The sequence below is a fragment of the Elaeis guineensis genome, chromosome 7, assembly GCF_000442705.2.
Source record: "Elaeis guineensis isolate ETL-2024a chromosome 7, EG11, whole genome shotgun sequence".
NCBI lineage: Eukaryota > Viridiplantae > Streptophyta > Magnoliopsida > Arecales > Arecaceae > Elaeis > Elaeis guineensis.
This window is the reverse complement of record NC_025999.2, coordinates 8873649-8891507: the sequence shown is the minus strand read 5'-3', so window position 1 is coordinate 8891507 and position 17859 is coordinate 8873649. Positions and strand designations below refer to the sequence as shown.

General features: G+C 34.5%; 1 pseudogene; it reads right to left on the bottom strand.

Moving 5' to 3' along the window:
* Window positions 1–702: 702 nt before the first annotated feature.
* LOC105049076 (probable inorganic phosphate transporter 1-8) overlaps window positions 703–17859 on the bottom strand; it is a 34549-nt pseudogene continuing 17392 nt past the window's right edge.

The following is a 17859-nucleotide window of genomic DNA, read 5'->3' as shown; positions in this document are numbered from 1 at the left end:
TTCGGAACCAAAGTTTCTTTGTTCAGAACTATTGCCACTGGGATAGAGTCTTGACCATTTCTTCCTTCAAGTGTCCTCCTTAGGTGCTCTATGTCATTGCAGGCTCGACGGTAGTCTCTCTCAGCCTCAGATCTTTGCCTCTCGAGATCTTCAATTTTTTTCTCAATCCTCTTTAACTCATCATCTCAACGATCGATCATTTCTTGAGCTTCTCGGAGGGCATCCTCTGAAGAGTTGACTTTCTTGATCAACTCAGCGGTAGTCGATTGTTCCTACTCCAAAAGATACTTCAGTCAGTCTATTTCTTTCTTTGCTGCTGTTAGCTCTAATGCTGAAGCTTCAGAGGTGGAGCCGATGAAGCTGGCCAGATAATGTCCAACCTGTACAAAATTCATACCAAGATTATTAAATGTAGCAAGCTGCAGGAGGCCAAAAGAAAAGATCCAAAGACTCCTTACCTGAGCGAGAGCCTAAGGGCACCCATCATCTGCTGTTGAACTCCTTGTTCGTCCAGGTACTGTCTTTTAACAGGAGAAAGAAAGTTTCTCAGAAATTCTGCCACGGACTTGAGATTCTCCATCGCAGATGAAATAGAGTACACTGATTGTGAAGGACTTGCTTAGGAAGCAATCGGGGGAAGGCATTTGATAGGAGCCACCTGCTTTGAAGACTCCAGTCTCTACCGCCATCGTCGAAGCTTCTTCAGGATGACTGATTGCATCCGTGGCCTGTCTTCTTCGCCAAAGTCTCCTTTATCAAAACACCCTCTGATGGAGCTTTCACCATAGCCTCCAACGTGAAAATCGTGGACTCGACAATCAGAAGGAGATTTTCATCTTCCACGATCACGGTAGTTGGTTCAATGGCCAGAATCTCGACATCGCCATCCAATGGAGCTGGAGGACCAGCGGACAGAACTTTGGCCTACCTTTTCTGAGCCGATACCAACTCAAACTTTCTCAAGAATTCTGGATTCATCTTGCCTCCAAGAGCCACAGTGAAAATCTGGAACGAAGGGGGATTGCAGTCGCCTCCTCAATACCCTCAAAAAGTAGATTTAAAGGAGAAGGAGAAGACAGAAAGCCACTGCTGGAGAAATTAAATTCTCGAGAAGACCACCATATGAGTGGTCTCATCAATCACGATCATTCGTTATGAGCCTTGTCTGTCGGACTGACGTCATTAGTTTTAAATGCTGAGGGCACATGTGAAAGCGTGAGAGCGTGCATCCCCAGATTCGAGGTACGACTTCAGAGATACTTCTTTAGTCTGATTCTCAGACTCAGGAGTAGAAAGTAGTATTACGATGGTACCGTAAATATATCAGATCGACATAATATCATGGAATACCTCAGGCCAGCGAGCTATCATCGTGATTGTTGATCCAAGTACCGAGCTAAGGTATGTGGAGCTGAGCTATTTGCATCCAGTCTGTTGTGCGGTCTGTCTGTCACGTGATCTTCCTTCGTTACCTCGACATACCAATTCTTGATATGTGCAGTAGCTATCCACCTCGAGTGGATAAGTTTGGATGTAACCGACTCTCCATATCTCATGGAGCAGATAAGGACTAGAATATCTCACCCACTAACAGTATGTCCAACAACCCGACAACCTTGAAATCACATATTTCCATGGTTGTTGGACCATATTCTCTACAAATAACTAAAATCTCAAAGATCTAAGTAAGTACCTCTCTCAGAGAATTAGTTGCTGCTTCCATAGTTCTCTGATTCTTGATTTGAGCATTGAAGGATCCTCATCGGAGTGAAAGCCTCTGGTTCAGACTTTATTTTATAGGTCACTTCAGTACTACTGCACAAGGCTCAATCGCCTACCTTCCGACCTTAGCTGAAACAAGTAGCAACACCACCATTGATAAAGCTTTGTTGGATTTACGGGCTAGTGTGAACATAACACCATATTCAATATATGAGCAATTAGGGTTAGGAGGATTAAAGCCGATTGGGATTACCCTGCAATTGGCAAATCTATCTGTTAAGGTCTCAAAAGGAGTGGTAGAGGATATGTTGATCAAGGTTGGTAATTTTATTTATTCGATGGATTTTATGATATTAGAGATTGAACATGTATCAAACCTTAAAAGTTACATCTCGATCATTTTAGAGAGACCATTCTTTACTACCGCCAATGCTGTAATCAATTATCGTAATAGACTCATGAATATCTCTTTTGGAAACATGTCCATTGACCTCAATATTTTCAATATAGGCAATGAAATGGACCAACCCGTGGATGTAAACCTGATCCAAGATAATATTTATGAACCCATCGATCTAAAGGATGAAGATTTGAACTTAAACCTCTAGTCAAACCAAGAATCTAAACATTTTTATGAAGTATCCACAACTAGTGATCAGAGGACTCAATTGAGATGAGAGCCTCCTATTGAATCATCAACTATCAAAGTTTAATCCAATTGAAGACTATAAACTTAGCACTTTTGGAGAGGCAATCTAGCTCCTGTTTTTTGATTCATATCTTTTGTATTTTGTTTAGATTAATCGAGTCTTACTTAGTGTCTTTTAATCATACATTTTGATAAGTAATTGATGTACTGTGGGTCTCATATTAATAGAATCTAATAAAAGGGTTAAGTTAAAACTAAATCAATTTTTGGATAACTCTAATCCTCTCTATTAACATCAAAGAAGAATCTACTTCTTGGCTATGTATGAGTGTAATATGTTGACAAATGCAAGTTTTATCTCTCTATTTCTCTATTGAAAAAAAAGAAGAGGCTTTAAATCTTTTTTTACCTAATAATCGAGCCTCTTTGCCTAAACAAGCATTGAGTGTTCGCATCAAACAGTAAAAAATGTGAAAAAGTCTGCTATACAGCTAATCTTAATTTGAAGTATATTTGATTCGAGCCAGTAAGTCGAGGGGTGTTTTACATCTAATGCCCTAAAGTCAATTAGTTTGAGAGTCATTAGTTGAAATCTCACTATAAGGATCGGACAGAAAGCTTAAGGGATTAACACATTGTACTGATTGTATAAAAATAAATAAATAAATAAAAATAACATAAAATAAAAAAAAAAGACTTGCATGAAGACAGTACCTCAGCACATCTTAGCATTAGATAATTTAGAGATAAAAATAAGGAGTTAGTAAAAGAGATATCTTTGAAAAATAATGGATTCTTTACTTAACCACTTTATTAGATGATATTAATTTTCCAATGACATATTCCACTAACTCTCTGACGGGATATCCTTTGCTTATAAAATATCTGAAATAACTTTCTTTAAGTCTAAGTAAGAATGTATGTGATATTGATAGTAGTGGGTAGCATCTTCAAATATTTTCATAAGCTCCGCAACTTATCCTACAAATGTAGAATATTTTTTTTTTTTTACTCGAGAATGAGTAAAGTTCAAGTTAGAGGGTGTGATAAATATATTAATTAGGATATACAAGCATTCAATCTTTTATTAATTGATCCATATTATATAGAATTTGATACTTTTTATCTTTTTTTACAGGAAACTAAGAGATTGAGCTAACCAAGATCCAAATTGGTTCAAATCCAAAACAAAATTCAAGAACCAAGAGGCTAAGAGCAATCAATTTGAAAGATTAATCAAACAAGAAAGTAATCCAATAGTTTAGAAGTAATGTTTCACTTAACGGTCAAGATTTATGATGCCAATTTATTAAAATCCTAGAGATACCAAAATCCAAGGGATAGGTAGCAGGATATCTTGATCCAAAGGCCATCAAGGGAGGCCCACTTAAGAAACTTTCAACGTCCCAACTAACTTTCTTTTTTTTTCTCTCCATAGTTGACACCAACAATAAAACCTCACGCCCCTTTACCTTTTTTTTATATTTTTAGCGTATGCAATACTCTGTTTCACACTAGAATTCTAGCGCACAACTATCATTCACGCCCTACTTCTTTTTTTTCATGCTAAAAACCTAACAACTTTTCACGCTTTCTTTCTTGCATGCCACCTCATGAAGCACTCCCTTATCTCTTCTTCATGCTCTAAATAACCAACACCCTCTCTCTTTATTTTCAGTGCCACATAAGAAGCCCTCCTCCCTTTCTCGCTCCATCTAGGGAGCGCGCCTTCTTTCCTTTCATCGCATCTAAGCCCTCCATCAAGCCACATCAATTGAAACCCTAGCATCTCCTTAAGAAACAACTTGCGCTTCCTCTTTTCTCGCTTCTACCCAATCTTATTTCACGCCACCATCTAGCACCATTCCTTGATCTCCACAATAAATCTCAACCTTCCATTAATTAGAAGCCCTCACATATTCACTTACAAAACCCTAGCCATCCATTCTTATTTTTATTAATCCTACATTGCCTATCAATTAAATTTTATGCCTTCTAATACTTATAAATAAGTCCCAAGACCTCAACCTAAAATTCATCGATTTCATCCAAGCATCCAATCTCCAACATTTCAACAAGAAGGAGGATGAAGGGAGCGAAGGCAAGCGAAATTAATATCATGCGCTACTAAAAACTCAAATTTTCAGAGGAGTAGAATAAGTCTTTAAATTTCAGTCTTATATTTTATCTTGAATATTTTTTCTTATATTTATCTTTAATGCATTTAGAAAAAGTTGTCAGCATTTTTTTTTATGAATAAATATTATGTTTGCTTTTAAGTTCTTGTGCTTCATGTTTATGTAGTTAATCTTTGAATACTTATACGTTCGTAGGGACGGATCATGATCGAAAGATATGGTCTGTGCTCAAGTAAAATAAGCTATTTTAAGTATTTACTCATAGATTTTTTTATCTTCTTTTTAAGATATTTTATGATTCAAGTTTGAATAACTTATACTTTAGGGAGATGGATCGTGATCGAAAGATACAATTCGTACTTGGGTGAGATAAATTATGATCAAACCTAATCATAGAACATCTTAATTAATAATTACGATTGCTTCAAAAGAAAATATCAAAATTGTAATTAAAGATGGAATCGAAACCGTGAGACTTTCATTATCATACATCTTGCTTTAATTTTATTTTTTAATTAATTAATTCTTTAATCATTGATATTTTTCAAAATACAATTTTTTCATAATAAACTTTCCTACTTTTCTTAATTTTTATTTTGTTGAATCAACTTAGCCTTCTGATCTCTATGGACTCGACATCCGACTCATGCTATTCTACTAAATAGTTAAATCGAAATTAATTTTTATCTTTGGTTGCTCACGATAAGCGATCACTTATGATAGAATTCATTGGCCTTTTCTATTTATAGTTCTTCAGAATTTTGGCTTTCATTCTATAATGATAAATTGGATCCGACTATGTATTTTTGGGGCTCAATTTGCATTGCTGGTTCATGGTAATCATACTGACTAGTTTACACCTTCGAGAGGTTTGAGGCAGGGCTGCCCTCTATCTTCATATCTGATCATTCTATGTTCAAAAATTCTATCAAGGTTCTTAAAGATGGCGGTACAAGCCTAACTGCTGCGGATTTATAAGCCTAAAAGAGAAAGGCCATTTCTTTCGCATATTCTTTATGCGAATGATATTCTTTTGGTTGCTCGGGCTATCGTTAAAGATGGTTTGTGTTTAAAGGCTATTCTTGATGCATATTGTAACATTTCAGAGCAAGCAATCAATATTCAGAAGTCTAGTATTACTTTCAGTCGATTAGTAACTAGAAGAGTGAAGTGTGATGTTTGTTCTATATTCAAAATTGCTGAAATAAGAGAAATTTGGAAATATTTAAGAGTCCCTCTAGCTCCTAATAAGCTAGTTGCCTCTGATTTCACATATATAATGGAGGCTCTGACGGCTAAAATTGATACTTGGAAGTGGAGAACTCTCTCATTTGCTGGGCGTTTTAAGTTGCTGTAAATTGTGCTTTCTACTACTCCTACACATTGTTTATCTTCGATAAATGTTCCTATTTATCTTCTAACATAGATAGAGAGGGAGTTGCGGGCTTTTTTGTGAGGGCATCCATTAGATGGTAAGGGGCTTCACCTTGTCTGTTGGGATTAGGTGTGTCTTCCAAAGCAACAGGGAGAATTGGAACTGGTTTCCTTGTGCATTGGAAAGCAAGCCTTAATTACTAAACTTGCAGCTCACCTGGTTCTCAAACCTCACACTCTGTGGGCTCAGATTGTTGGTGCAAAAGATAATTTTAAAGGAACTTGGCACTCATATAAGAGACAAACAAAATGTTCTGATATCTAGCCTAAGATTACCGCATGTGGAAATAAATTACGATTTCAATTTATTTGCTCAGTAGGATCGGGTGATGATATAGATGACATAAATGACCATTGGGTCACTCCCATTCCGTTGGGCTATTGGCCAACATATATTAATATGAATGTAGACTGTAGCAATATGAAAGTTAGGCAATTAATGTCCTCTGCTCATGATTGGAATGCTGAAATATTAGCTAATATGTTCTCCGAAGAATTGGTAAGGATGGTTTGCAAGGTGCTAGTGGCGTATGGGTGGTGGCTTGATACTATTTTTTGAAAAACTAGAACCAACCACGTCACTTTTAAAGATACGTTGCGGTCCCTTCATGATGATGATACTTTTCCCATAGAAAAATCATTTCATTGGATCTGGAAATCAGAGATCCCCATAAGTTAAAACATTCTTATGGAAGCTCATGTGGAGAAGAATTCCTTGCAAGGAGTTGGTATACAAGAGACATATTATCCCAATGGATATGCAATATTGTGATCTGTGTATCTCCGATGTTGAAGACTGTCATCATCTCATGATAGGTTGTTTATTTGCAGAGCAATATTGGGTATATACTGGGACTATGCTTTGTATAATGATTCGGCCTTCTTCATTGCTGAATCTAGAGAATATTATGACTAATTCTATGACAGCAATGGAAGTTAAACTTGGAATTGCATACATTTTATGGTCAATGTGCAATGAGAGGGTTTTTCAGGGTATAAATCATACCCCTGCTCAAGTGGTTAGAAAAGCTTTTGCTTTCTTGCATCATGCAGGGCCATCTATGCAAAGTATGCAGTTTGGGGAACAGGCTTTTACAGTTTGTGGGAAGAAAATTTTGCTGCTGACTTCTTGGCTGAACAGGCTGGGGAAAGAAATTTCATTATCTATGCCCAACAACTTGTTTGATCCAAGTTAGCTGGTATTTTGGCGGCTGATGCTTTTGGAGTTCGTTTTGAATGATGATGAAGCCAGATAGAATGTTAACCATCTGTACGAGGAGAACTGTCATTTGGTTTCTACTGATCCTGATTTTTCCCCTGCATTACGGGTATGGAAACCAGATTGTGGGCAGGAGGAATTGGGGCTTCAGAATCCAGCCTAGCTTTGAGTTCTTAAATCTTACTATTTGGTCTCTTTATGCCTTCTTTTTTTTCATGAGGGCTGGTTTATTACTGCAGCTAATGTCCATGAAGATATATTTACTGACTATGTATTATAGCTCATGTCTCTTTTAATGAGCAGTAAATTGTGGTTTGTGGAGTTCTAAATCCACTCTTAGATTGTTGTTGGGGAATACCCGCCGACCGACCGACCGATGGCCGGAGGGACCGACCGACCGACTTACGGCTGGAGGGACCGACCGACCAACTTACGGCCGGAGGGACCGACCGACCGACTGACAGTCGGACCGACCGACTGACGCCATCACCGGCCAATTATCGGCTCACGACCGACTGAGGATATGTCGGGAGCACCTTTCCCGACCGACTGAACCCGGAGGTCTGCTGGCCGACTCACGTAAAACTCGCCGACCAACGGAGGGGCCCGACGCCACTCAGCTGGCCACCGATCTATGGTCGGTCGACTCCTCTGATCGCCGTACAGCCGCCAGACCTTGTCAGTTCTGACAGCAACATGCGGCACGGCCATCTAGGGGCATTGTCCCGCCGAGGGCATTGTCAACCCTGGTGATTTGACAGCCCCACGACGACATGACACTTTCACGGCGACTCCGACAATCTACAGTGAGTTGACAATTCCTCACTTGTCTGCGCCATTAATGACAGCGCCATACCGTGCTCCACTATATAAATCGGGGAAGGTAACAGTGCAAGGGATCTGCTCTCTCCACTCCTCGACTCCAAAACCACAGGCTCGCTCCTCTCTCTCTCTCTCCTTCGATCGAGCTCCCTGTCTTTATTTCACTATTGCCCAGTCACCTCTCTGACTTGACCGTCGGAGGGTCCCTGTCGGAGCCGCCTCCGGTCAGTGTGGACTTCTCGTTTTTGCAGGTGCACGTTCCCCGACGATCGGACGACGAGGCGATTGACCGCAACAATTGTTTTTTGGTATCATGTGTCATTGTTTCAAGCACTGTAGTATCACCACTGTGGCTTATGGCATTCTCACTGTGGTGAATTATTTCTATATGATGGATGGTCATTGGAGCTGTGGTTGTGTGCTGCAAGTTAGATTAATCCATCTGTTACTGCGGGTAGCTGGGCTGTATCTCTTGAATGGGGGCTTTATGCAGATTCACAAACATTGCTTTATTGTACCTGCTATTGTTCATCTTAATAATTTGAAGGCTTACGGGAAACTGTGAATTATATGCTCTTCTCTGGATTAGGGGTGAACCTATTATGCTTAGATTCTTCAGAATGTTACTCATGTGGATGTCTTTTTTTCCTTGTTGCTGATCAGATGCAGGAATGGGCAGAAGGAGCCAATATCTTCTTGCTCACTTACAAAACTTTATAACGCTTATGATGGCACGAGGATGCACTGTTTGTTGGCGGTATCTATTCTCTCTACTTAATATGGTTAATATTGGACATCTCTTTTATTTCCCGATCGGAATGCCTTTCTATCAAAAAAAAAAAAAAGTTAAGCAGTATCAGCAAACCATAATAAGATATAGATAGCAGCAAGTTAAGGCAAACGCAAGATACATGGGATATATAGAAACCAATATATATAGTTGGCATGATGCATCATAGGATATAGTTTAGTATCTTATTTTTGTGAGTCCTATTCATCATGTAGCTTCTTTTGGATCGTCGTCTTCTTATTTTGGACAAATTACACCATACATCAATTGCACCATTTTAGTGGTGCTCCTCTCACCTAATCTTATGTTGTTCTTGCGGTGAATTACTATTGTGATGTACGTTTATGCACGAAATAGTAAGGGCAGCCTATCTATGCATGACGATTACAAGTTATAGTCTCATCTTAGCCAGCAAAAATTGTGCAAAGATGCGCCAGATCAATTAGATATTTCATTCCTACCAAAAAATTATAATATGCACCTTACGTACCATATCAATAATGTATGGTAGGAACAAACCATAATAAGATATAGATAGCAGCAAGTTAAGACAAACGCATGATACATAGGATATACAGGAACCAAGATGTATAATTGGTATGATGCATCACAGGACATAGTATAGTATCTTGTTTTTGTGAGTCCTATTCATCATGTAGCTTCTTTTGGATCGTCGTCTTCTTATTTTAGACAAATTACACCATACATCAGTTGCACCATTTTAGTGATGCTCCTCTCATCTAATCTTATGTTGTTCTTGCAGTGAATTGTTATTGTGGTGTACGTTTATGCACGAAATAGAATGAGCAGCCTATCTATGCATGACGATTGTAAGTTATAGTCTCATCTTAGCCAGTAAAAATTTCTATCGACTTATGTAGCCTAGCGTTAGACAGAGAAACAACTTGGATAGGGTAGGTGGACTGCGTGGAAATTAAAAGGCGCCTCTGCAATTGACCTTAAATAAAGTTTAGAATGTGTATTCTATATTATCATGCAAACTGCACATCGCTTTCATCTGGTCACACCTTTTTTTTTTTTCTCCTCTCTCTCCTTTGGATTGCAAATCCAAGTGCATTGAATGGTCATTAAGATATTCTATGCATTTTGATTAAGTCCACTATCTGATAAGTAAACTAAAATAATATAAAACTATATTAAAAAAACAAAAAACATGTGAAGTTGTTTAAGACTTGAGAGATGTGAGAATATGAGCTGTCCATATCATCATTGCATTCTGGCTGTAAAATAATATTTGGATAGCCAAAGAAAAGTCTGGTTATATGTCTGTCAACGTACAGGGACCAAGTACTTGCTTAGACAAAACATTTTCACGGACAAATTTTGATTCAACTTTCTGAAATGATTATAAAAATCAATTTATGTCATATATGCTTGCAATACAATAAATAATTTAATAGTTGTTACGTAGATTATTATTTTTAGTCTTTTGCTTGCAGCCATTCAGCATTACTCGGGAGGTGAGTGCTTCACCTAATTAATTTAAATAAAAAATTTATTTATAAAAATAATTTAATTTTAATTTATTTATTAGAATGATATAAATAAGATAAAATATTATTTTAAATGATATTTTATGATGGCTACGTCATTCTTCTTTTTTAGTCATTTTTTCACGTAGACGACGGAAAAAAAAACCACCAAATCAAATTATATTTTTTAAAATATCATTTAAAATTACATTTTTTAAAAATTCCATTCCAAACGACATTTTAAAAAATATCATTTTATTTGGTAATTTTAATTTTTCTCTCAAAAAAAATTAAAAATAAAAAAAATAAAATAAAAATAAAAATAAAAATTTAAAATTTATAAAAAATAAAATTATAATTTTGATTAAAACAAAAATTATTATTTCAAATTAGTATCCCCATTTCAAATTATCTTTTTAAAAAAATATCTGAAAAAAATTAGTGTAAAAAAAAAAATATCATAAAAAAGAATTAAAAAAATAGAAATTATAATTCTAAATTTTAAAAAAATAAAAAATTTAATTTTAATTCAAATAAAAATCATCATTTTAAATTACAATATCCTTTTCAAATTAATTTTTTTAAAAAATATCATAAAAGAAGAAAAAAAGAGAAAAAAATAAAAATTATAATTTTGAATGAATTTTAAAAAATAAAAATTTTAATTTTAATTCAAATAAAAAATATCATTTTAAATTATTTTCTTCAGTTAAAATTAATTTTTTTAAAAAATATGTCAAAAAAATCTTAAAAAATTAAAAAAAGAAAAAAATACCATAAAAAAAGAAATTTTGATAAAGAAAAGAGAAAAAAATAAAAATTTTAATTTTTAATTTAAAAAAATAAAAATTTTAATTTTAATTTAAATAAAAAACATCATTTCAAATTACTTTCTCCATTTTAAATTAATTTTTTTAAAAATAAATGTTAAAAAAATAAAAAAAATAAAATAAAAAATAAAAATTATAAAAATTATAAAAATTATAATTTTAAATTTAAAAAAATAAAATTTTTAATTTTAATTAAAATAAAAACCATCATTTCAAATTACTTTCTCTATTTCAAATAAATTTATTTAAAAAATATTCCAAACAAAGAAGAAAAAATGAGAAAAAACTAAAAATTATAATTTTAAATTTTGAAAGATAAAAACTTAAATTTTAATTCAAATAAAAAATATAATTTTAAATTATTTTCCTCATTTAAATTTAATTTTTTTAAAAAAATATTCCAAAAAAATCTTAAAAAATTAAAAAAATAAAAAAATATCATAAAAAATGAGAAAAGAATGAGAAAAGAATAAAAATTATAATTTTAAATTTAAAAAATAAAAATTTTAATTTCAATTAAAATAAAAAATATTATTTCAAATTACTTTCCTCATTTCAAATTAATTTTTTTTAAAAAATATGTCAAAAAAATAAAAAAATAAAAAGTGTCATAAAAAAGTAAAAAATTTAAAACATAGAAAAAAAATAAAAAATTATAATTTAAATTTAAAAAAATAAAATTTTTATTTTTAATTAAAATAAAAAATATTATTTTAAATTACTTTCTCCATTTCAAATTAATTTATTTAAAAAATATTCCAAACAAAGAAGAAAAAAATGAGAAAAAAAATTATAATTTTAAATTTTAAATTTTTAAAAATAAAAATTCAAATTTTAATTCAAATAAAAAATATAATTTCAAATTATTTTTCCCATTTAAAATTAATTTTTTAAAAAATATCCCAAAAAATCTTAAAAAATTAAAAAAATATCATAAAAAAGAAAAATGAGAAAAAAATAAAAATTATAATTTTGAATTTAAAAAAATAAAATTTTAATTTTAATTCAAATAAAAAATATCATTTCAAATTATTTTTTTATTTTAAATTAATTAATTTTTTTCTCCATACCGCACCATATGTAGCTGTTCGTGCCCGTACCAGATCCAGATGTACTAGTGCGGTCTGATTCATCTCATATATCGGTTTGAACTTTGATGGTTCTCCACCGACTTGTCTGATTTAATTTATTTTTAGATATTTTAAGAAATATAATTAAATTATTTGATATATTATTATTATTTACGTTATAATTTTTATAGCCCTTTTAGCATAATTTTTTCTCTCCTAATATTCTGAGACACATTAGAGTATGTGTATCCATATCCACAAAGCATAATATCCGATCACTTGAAATTAAATAATATAAAATAAAATTAATAATTAATAATATTAAATAAAATAAAAATATCAAGTGTACAAAAAATATTACAATAAAAATTTTAAAAATATTAAGTACAAATCTAAAAAAGACTAAGTCTCACAAGGACGTCGTGGTGCCCGTGGTCGCTTGGACCTTCTCAGGAAGGTCCTCAACGGCTGCTCCTGCTCCTGCTCCTGCTGTGATGGCTCCTCCCCTATATCAGTAGAGGAGGTCTGCTGGTCATGCTGCTCAGAAATAACTGATGCTGTCAGATCATCTACGGACTGAGTGATCCGCTCAATCTTCTCATCTGGATACACGGGTGGGCCTGAAAAGAAAGTATCATACTCATGTGGCCAACTGGTACCCGGTGATGTCATCTGGGGGATGTAGAAAGAAGAAGACGCTGTCATCTGCGGATCAAAAGACGGTGGCATCTGTGCAGCATCTGGTGATGACATCTGCGGAATATGCGGTGATGGAATATGTGAAACATATGGTGACGGCATATATCTCATATCTGACGCATCGGCTGCTCCATACCAAGACGCACAGCTATATGGATCAACATCAATCGCCACCAATATTCCGAAACTTGTTCTTTCTATCTCACGTAGTATCCGAATCCGTTCGTCCTCATCAGTCGTAGATAAAGCACGACGAGCGTCCAACACAAGATCCGACATAGAATCAGTCTACAAAATAAAAATAAAATAATCAATATACTGTAAAATATAAAATAAAAATATAATACAAACAACATAAATTATTTTTCGTAGTCTTACCAAAAGACGCACAGTAGAACTCTCACCCTCGTATCCGGAAACTGCATACTGAGGCTATCCAATGACTCGCACTGTAATGCTAAAAAACCAAGCCATATAGTCCTCTGTATATGAACGACCTCTCAAAATGGGATCACCATGAATAATATGATCTCGACATGCATCTCAAATATTGATGTACTCTGCATGTCTGATACGCCAGTCAATACGAGCTCTCCCTCGTTGATCAATACGATGAAATCTCTGGCTGGTATCAAACTGCTCTGGGATGCCCTGAATCTAACCAAACTGTCATAGGACATGATCGAAAAGATGCCATTCTACCACATCAAAATAAATAAGGGGCACCCTAGCAGTCCATATGTCATATCCAACTGTACACATCTGCGGCAATATAACCAATATCTCATCTGTATATGGCTCCCACAAAAATTGATAGTTAAAATAAAAAAAATTAGTAAGCTAAAATTTTAATAGATTATGAATACTGTAAAATGATATTTGTAAAAAAATCAAATTTATCCGTCTATATATATCAACTACTATATCCAACTGGCACCTATAAACCCGTGCCACTCTCATCGATATGTAATGAACGTTGAATGCAACGTTCCATCTGTTTCATAATCTACTCATGTTAAATAAATTTTATCGGATTTAAAACAGTAAGTTTCAAATAAAAAAATAATATTTTTATACCTATATCTCAATAGTCCGTCTAGTCTGAATGGAACATCAGGATTATGCTGTTTTGATGGCATCTCAAGCAACTGTCATCGTAATGGACTGATAGTCGGCATACGCTCCCATACCCAAATCTGTAAATTTTAAAAAAATCATACATGATATATCCAATATAAACTATAATTGAATATTAAAAATAAATTTTTTTTAATTCATATATCTGTAATAATACAAGATAACCATCAATCTCGCTCTGATCAGCATAAAAACCCCGATACAGCTCTGTACAAACAAGCTAGTACAGCACTACCCCAACTGAGTCTACGAGCAAAGTCTAAATCCTCTAATAATGGCAAAAACATCAACTTCATCTTATTTGATAAAGTATCGGATAACAGGACACCACTTAACAACTGCAGCACCTGACCCCTAACATACTGCTGCACCATCTCCTCTGGTGCATCATCCGCAATATGAAAATATTGATAACGATCATCCAAACACTTAATCCTGAGTCGTGAATGATCGAAAAAGTGGGCGTCGGGCTCAAACCCTACCAATCGCAAGCACAAAGCCTGCCACTCCGAAATGGTAAGCGTGGGATCAACTCTGATAACTGGATTGCCATCAACTGATTGTCCATTAAGGATGCTGACATCCTGTAAAGTGATGGTCGTCTCACCAAATGGAAGATGAAATGGTGTGTCTCTGAATGCCATCTCTCAAGCAAAACAGTAATAAGACCAACGTCCATCTGTATACGATCAATCCGATATACTCCATAAAATTCAAGATATCGTAAATAATCCAGCACTCTATGTGGGATGTCTTCTGTCCTTCAGAAGTCAGCATCGGATCGTCGTAGATGAAGGTGTCTGGACTCTTGTAATAAAATATAATAATTAGATAATGTATATGACTTTTCAAAAAAAAATTTAAATAGTAAATAGGATTGAAATGCTTATGACGCCATCTAAAATAGTCTGTGATCGATAGTGCTCCTGCAATATAAGAATACTGCTGTCTCGAGGATCGGGATGCCACGGATCGTAAGTCATAATACGCTAATGAATATAAAATAATAATATTATCACAAGTGTATTAAAAAATAAGAAATATGATAGCCATTCATTTTATGAGAAATATATTTTAAACACAATATTGTCACACAATACCACTTAAATATAAAATTCAGTTTATCTCTAGATATTAAACACGTATATTCAAATACAATCTCACAGAAATACATAAAATAATGACAAAAATATATCTTCGAAACCTTTAATTTCTTTCACTGCTTGAAGTTGAAGTGTGTTGAAGTATCCTAGGACAGCGGCGACGGTCATGACCCTGTTCCTTACAAATGCCACAGTGGTTCTTACTTCTTATTTGCTTATCATCCATCTCATTTCGTAGTCTTGTTGATTTTGATCTACTTTTCTGCTTGGATCTCAAATGATGATGATCAGGAATACATTTGAACATACGTGTATGCATCCAATAATCTTCATGTGGTAATGGATTAAAGTCACTACTCCAAGCATTCATATATGCTGTAATTGTATATGCATCATCCACAAAACCACTAAAATATACAGTAATTTCTTGACACACAGCTAAAACATGTGAATATGGATATTTGTACATGCTCTACTTTCCACAAAAATATTTTTTTTCAGCTAAAGTAACAGTATGTGAATTTTTTCTACCTCGTAACCCTGCGTTTGCTCTCCTCGTAAGCACTTCATATATGCCTCTTTGAAGGTTGAATGCTGTTACTCGGTACTGGTTAGCTTTAACTTGATCTTCAGCGATCTTAATTGCAACATGAGGAGTAAAAAGATTATTTGGATTCTCCTCTACATATCTCAAGGCTTGGGCATGCCTCGTATTGAAGTATTTCACAAGACGATAAAATATCATTTGAATACAAGCTGTAATTGGCATATTTCTAGCTCCTCGTAAAATACTATTAAAAATCTCCGACAAATTTATAGTTAAGACACCATAGTGCAGGCCATCATCATATGCCAACGTCTACTTCTCTTTTTCTATCTCGGACAACCAGCTCCAAACCTCTTCATTTACTGTTCTAATCCTACCCATGATAAAGTTGAACTTGCGAACTTGATGAGTGCTTCATGCTTACCATACTGCTCTTTTCAGCTGTATATTTTTAAAATGAGTATTGAAATTACTGTAGATATGTCTTAAGCAGTATCGGTGATAGGCACGTGGTGGACTCCATCCAATAGACTCATCTGTGATAGCATTTAATATACCTGGATGCCTGTCAGAAATTAAGCATATTCCATTTCTATCTTTGACGATATGTGTTCTGAGCTGGAAAAGAAACCAACTCTAACTTGTAGTCATCTCCTCATCCACAATTGTATATGCTAATAGAAATATCTCATTCTCTGCATCAATTTATGTTGCAATTAACATCTTACTTTTAAATTTTTCATACAAGTGCATGCCATCAATGCTGATTACAAGACGGTAGTGCGTAAAATCCTGGATGGATGGTTTGAAAGCTCAGAAAATATAATTTAAAACTCGAACATTGGAAGTCATAGTTTGAAAAAAAATTCATGAAACAACTGTACCGGGATTTGCATGTTGAAGTGCAGCCATATAATAGGATAATTTAGCATAAGACGGCTCCCATTCTCCATAAATATCAATCAATGCCTTCTGCTTTCCACACCATGCTTTTTTGTGTGACACTGTATATTGAAATTGATCATTAACGGTTGCCACAATAGCTTCAACTTTAACACTGGGATCTTTCTCAATAATATGTCGGACTAGTATGCCAATTATCCTTCCACTGACATATTTGTGGTCTCGACTCAACCCCGTAAATAAATAAGTGTGAGGACTCTCATATTTTGTGATTTAAAAATATCTATATTTTTTTAACAATGCAGTACGAAGCCTCCATTTACAATTTTGAACATTATCTGATGATGCGCATCATACGGACCATAATTTCGAATGCGACTGAACTACATTGTATGTCCGATGCTTCACAATGTGATAAAGATCAACAGCTCTCCTTACATAATCTTTACTCTCAAACATTAGACTTTTAGAAAATTCAGTCATCGAGGAGTCCCAAAATTGATGGTTAGAGTTCAATCTTCGACCAGCACTAACACAACCACCATCATCTATATTTATATCGTTAAAAAATTATGGGGGTTCGTGCAAACGAGGTTGAGGTTCTCCCACATTAATATTAGGCTGAACATCTTCATCATCATTCTCATCTTCACCATCATCATCATTACTGCTATTGTCCTCATCCATCCAATAGTCTTCATCTCCGCTTTTATCTGACTCAAAGCCTAGATTATCAGAATTTATTCCATCGACTACCCAGTCATCGTTCCTTATATGAGTGTCGTCTCCCGCACTTACCACTACTTCCAGCAAAGGAGAAGTCACCATAGTAGAAGACACAGGAGAATCACCATAGGACTCTGAATAATTGGACAACTAGGGTCGGTAGTAGTAGAATGTTGTTCTGCAAATTAATATGATCTCAACACTATCGGTTTGCACTATAGGAGTTACGAAAGGTGAGGAAGGCCCAATATTATTGTCCGCTTGAGTTAAAAGCCGACTATAGTATCCAAAGCTCGGTATATCTTTTTTTTCAAAATATAATTTTAAAAATCGATATTCTGAATATTTCAAAGGAAAGGTCAGCATTTCTTCGACATCTTCATCGTCATCAATTGAAACTAAGATATACTTGCTCTGTATTAAATGTCCCGATAGATTAGGAGATTTTCATTTCAATTTTATTTCATATTTTTCTTTGTCTACAGGAATACTGCTGTATAAATGGTCCAATAATTCTTGACGTGATAATAATGAAAGTACTCTAATCATTCGATTTGCAGGGTGACTTTACTGCACA